The sequence below is a fragment of the Amyelois transitella genome, chromosome W (assembly GCF_032362555.1).
Source record: "Amyelois transitella isolate CPQ chromosome W, ilAmyTran1.1, whole genome shotgun sequence".
Lineage (NCBI taxonomy): Eukaryota > Metazoa > Arthropoda > Insecta > Lepidoptera > Pyralidae > Amyelois > Amyelois transitella.
In genome coordinates, this window is record NC_083536.1 from 7,600,025 (window position 1) to 7,605,621 (window position 5,597).

Consider the following 5,597-nt stretch of genomic DNA (forward strand, 5'->3'; position numbering starts at 1 on the left):
GCTTAGGGAACTCGTACACTGTTGCTCATCGCCGTTTATTGGCACTGGAACGTAGATTAAGCGACACAGATTTACGTATGAGCTATAACGCCGCTATCATGGATTACATAAATAACAAATACTTAGATCCAGTGTTACCATCGGACGAGTCTGATGGAGGTTATATAATTCCTCACCACCCAGTTGTCAGATTGGACAAACAGACTACTAAAGTCAGGGTTGTTTTGGACGCGAGTGCTCAATGTCATAATGGTGTATCTCTCAATGATATTTTACACACTGGACCTAATCTTCAAGCTGATTTATTTTTATCATTGCTTAATTTTCGTTTATTTCCAGTGGCTATAACTGCAGATATAAGGCAGATGTATCTTCAGATACTTGTAACTGACGAACATCAAAAATATCAAAAAATACTCTTTCGATTTGACCCTTCTGAACCGATTGTAGTATGTTCAAGTTTGCAGTGAGGTCGAGCCCATTTGTTGCAATTCGTACAGTTCGTCAACTTTGTAATGATGAACGTTCTAATTTTCCTGTAGCAGCAGCTATAGCAGAAAAGGAACTCTATATGGATGATTTAGCTAGTTCAATTTTAAATGAAAACAGTTGATTAAAATGTTTAAATCAGGAGGTTTTGATTTAGTTAAATGGTCGAGTAACTCTAAAATGGAACTTGATAATATTCCGCTACAGCTAAGACTTTCACAACAAGCAGAATTTGATAAATCCGCTTCTCTTAAAATATTAGGGCTGGAATGGCAGCCGGAGAGTGACACATTTGTTTTAAAAATAAATAACGAACCGAAAAACATATCGTTGGTGTTGTACCTCGATATGAAAATACATCAATTTTCATTGATGTACCTCGAAAACCAGACATACGAAAGAAATGGTTATTCCTAGCGAGACGAAAGTGCGATGGAATGTCTGATACTTCATCAATTTACTTTTGCCAAGATCACTTTGATGTAAGTACTGTACCTAGAGTATTATTACACAGCCCACAACAGAAATAATCATAATTAGTGTGTATGTAATGTAGGTGTTAAAGGTTACGTTTTACTTTAAATGTTTTATGTGTGCATCAACAATCTTGTATTTGTGTTTTAGCTGCCAAATGACATGGAAAATTACATGCGATACCATATAATGGGCTTTGTAAGCAAAGTGATGATGAAACCTGGCAGTCTTCCGTCAAGATTTCAATGTCAAACGGACAGAAAAAGAAGTTTGCCATCAACAACTAAATCGCGCCCTGCTACTATTAAGAGGCAGAGATTAGCCATAGTACAAGAAGCCCTAGATAAGAGTAAAGTGGATTGTAATACTGAGACTGTTAACATGACTTTGCCCCTCAGTAAGTACATAATTACTTATTTATGGAGCAACATTTTTGCATTTAAAATTTTAGTATATTTTGTCAAAATTTTGATTCATTTATAAAAATGCCATGTTTGTTTTAGAAACACAAACTGTAGCCATAGGAGATGAACAACTGCAGGCATGAAGATAAATGTGTACACGTTTACATAAACAGAACATGGGAACATCTCCTTTGAAGACATTGACAGCAGCTGTGTCAACATAATAATATAACCCTTTAAAGTAGAAGAATATGTAAAGCCTTTTAAACCTACTATTTGCAATGTAAATAGACAATTAATGTTTAGATCTGATAGTGATGTATCATTGTACAATGCATCATCAACTCGACCATCTCCACCTTCAGTCCAATCACTACACTTTAAATTATCTTCAACATGCAGTAGCTTTAATGAAGAGGAAGCTAAAATAGAAAAGGAAACAGAGGCCAAGTAAGCTCTGAGCAATACAATAAAAAAAAATGAAGCCAAACCTCGCTTATACATTGGCATAACTAAGGATTGTTATCATTATCATTATATATAATAAAACTAAGTTAATAAAATGTGTGTGCTGATAAAACTTAAAAAGGATTCCCGATACGATAAAGGGACTTATATAGTGCAATAGCCCTTTATCCCCCCTCGAACAAGAAAGTTCCCATTTTAACTTGAAAATTGAGTGAAGTAGTGGCGCCATCTGTTGTCGAGTAGTTGAACTCCATTCAGAACAACGATTATTTGAGTTGCGTTTCGAAAGGCGCTGCGAGCAATTACAGCATGTGTAGCAATGGCGCAAAATTTAAATTCCAATTTCAACAAAGTCTTAAATTACAATTGTTTCTATAATAAAGTTATTAAATTTTGGTTATTTATACAGCATTAGGTAGCTTTTATTTTGGAGTTGAAGCGAGATAAATTTAGTTATTCAAATTATTAATTATTAATTCTGAAAATAATTTGAAATTTAAGTTTTCAAATTTCGCGCCTTAACTACTTATGCTATAGCTACAGCACTTATTGTTACGGCGGATAATAATGTCGAGTATATTCTAGAAGGTGTAAAAGAATATATTCTCGAACTTTTCCGAATATCCTAGAGCCCAGCTCTCTGAATATATAAGGGCCCGGTATCACCCGCTAGAGTCAGTTCGATTTTGAAAGCGATTGCGAAAGGAAATGAAAGAAGTTATCTGTGAGCATTTATTTTGAAGTATCACGTGTCAGTATTTTTAATAGTGTGTTTAATTAATTCTAAGAAGAAAAAAGTCGTCTGTGAGCCTTTATTGTGAAATACCAAATGTAAGTATTTTTAACAGACTTTAAAAAAAGAAAGTTCTCAGTTTGATTATTAATTATTTATATTTATTATTTTTGAAAAAATAATTAATAGCGTCTTTAATTAATTCTAATGATTGTTTTTCTTTGGCCGTGTGGTTCCCGGCACCATTACAAAAGAATAGGACCACTCCATCTCTTTCCCACGGATGTCGTAAGAGCCGACTAAGGGATAGACTTGGGATTCCTCTTTAATGTAAATCCCTGCCAATCTAAGGTCTGCCGCGCCGATGGATGCATGGCTAGGGGCGAGCCTAGTCTCGAGCGTGCCACTTCCGCCATGGGGTTGGGCGACCCCCAGGTAATGGCTAGCCTTACCCTGGCATGCGGGGCTCTGCTGGGGCGGACAAAATTTTTCCCTAGCGTCTCGTGGGAATCGCATGGATGCAAATTTTTTGAAAGAGCACCTAGATGGCGGCGATGGTGTCCGCACCCCATCACGTCTCGTTCCCGGCGGGAGCGGTATGCGGTCTGCTGAAAGCCGCTTTGCGACGATGAATGTAAGAGGAGGAATGAAGGATAAGATTGAGGAAGTATGCCAGATGATGGATGAAAGACGTTTGGATGTGTTGTGCGTGAATGAAACGAAGCGGAAAGGATGCGACGCGACGCAGCACGGCCCTTACACGGCGTATTGGTCTGGAATTTCCAGTACCAGCCGAGGCTGTCAAGGGGTCGGTCTAATTCTTTCTGCACGAATGGCTGAGTGCGTGAATGAGTATGAGTGTGTCAGCCCTCGTCTTCTATGGATTAGGCTGAAAGTTGGAATCACTCGGATCTTCGTTCTAGGTGTTTATGCACCTTGGGATGTGGGTTCGAGGGGTACAACATCAGCAAAAAGCGAAAACGAGGAGTTCTGGAATAGTGTAAGAGAAGTATTGAAAGTTACCAAGCCAAATGAGAAGATTATTATGTTAGGTGATTTTAATGGATGGGTGGGTGTAAAGCGTGATGGATATGAAAAGGTGCTTGGTGCGTTTGGTGACGAAAAGGTGAATGATAATGGAAGAAGTGTATTAGAAATTTGTCTAGAGTGGGATCTTTTTGTGTCGAACTCAATGTTTCAACATAAAGAGATCCACACCTACACAAGAGTGGAAGGTATTTTAAAAAGTATGATAGACTTTGTGATTGTAGATGAAAGATTGAAGAACAAAGTGCTGGATACCCGTGCATATCGCGGTGCTGGCATTGACTCGGACCATTTACTGGTGATATCCCGGATAAGGGGTATCTTCAATCGCTGGCGGCACAGGGTAAGGGAGCAAACCAGCGCTTTGGAAAGAGTAAAAGTAGAAAATTTGCAAGATATGGATGTAGGTAAGAAGTATATTAATAGACTGAAGGATGAATTTGAAGATTTAGAGGAAATGAGCGATATTGAAGATGGATGGAAGGAATTTAAAGAAAGAATTGTGAAAGTAGCTGTTGAAGTGTGTGGTGTAAGTAGAAGAAGGAAAGGAAAAAATCACAAAAATGCGTGGATGAGTAAAGATGTGCAAGAACTTGTGCGATTAAAGAAGAAAGCATGGCTGGATTTGTTAGCAGCAAAAGCTAACTTAAGAATGCAAGAGGTTATAGATGAAGATGTGAATGAAGCACGTAAGGAATATAAGAAAATGAAAGATTTGGTTAAGAAAGCTGTGATTAGAAAGAAAGAAGAGTATAAAGAGGATTTTGATAAAAGGCTATCAGAAGACTTTCAGTCAAATCTGAAAGTATTCTGGAAATCCGTAAGGTCAGCCCGAGGAAATACTATAACCAGAGAGCTGACTAGGATCAGATGCCAGGATGGTAGCGTTGTGAAAGGAGAAGAATGTGTACTAAAGATATGGAAGGACTATTTTGAAAGTTTATTTGAAAAAAAGGAAGGAAATAAGAAAGATTTCTGCTATAGCGAAGAAAAAGAGAATGAGATGGAAGGCGAAATTGAAATGTTCGAAATTGTGGAAGCACTTAAGAGTATGAAAGCGGGAAAGGCTGCTGGGTGTGATAGAGTGTCGGTCGAGATGCTTAAAGCAGGAAAAGGCGTAGTAGCTAGTCAGTTGTACTGCCTTTTCAATTTGTGTTGGAGAAGCGGCCGAGTACCAAAAGATTGGTGTAAGGCTGTTATCGTGCCACTTTACAAAGGAAAAGGGTCACAGCTGGACTGCAAAAATTATCGTGGTATAAGCCTGCTTAGCGTCGTCGGCAAATTGTATGCTAAGGTATTGATTAATAGAGTCAGGAATGAAACTGATGACAAAATATGGGATGCTCAAGCGGGATTTCGAAAGGGAATGGGATGTACTGATCAGGTCTTTTCCTTGCGGTGCATAGCCGAAAAGTTTTTGGCCAAGAGTCAAAAAGTCTATTGCACATTCGTAGATCTGGAAAAGGCCTATGACAGAGTTGAGAGGAATGAATTGTGGTCAGCACTTTCTATGCATGGGGTGAGCAGTCTCTTAATACGGGCACTGAAATCCTTATATGAGGATTCGAGTGCTTGTGTCAGGATAAACGGAGCGCACACTGAGTGGTTTAAGATTGAGAAAGGCGTTAGGCAAGGATGTGTTGCGTCACCGTGGCTGTTCAACCTATTTATGGATAGCTGTTTGACAGATTTGAAAGAGTCTAAAAGTGGATTAAGGATGAATGAGTTACTCGTCAAATGTCTGCTCTATGCCGACGATCAGGTTATACTGGCGTCATCAGAGGAGGAGTTACAGGAGATGGTAAACTGTATGCATGAAGCTTTAAAAGAGAAAGGAATGAAAGTGAACGTAAGTAAAACTAAAACACTGGTTTTTGAAATGGAGAAAGAAATGACAGCATGTAATATTTTGATTGGAGGAGAAAAAGTGGAGCAAGTGAAAGAGTTTGTATATCTAGGATCAAAGTTTACATCAGATGGCA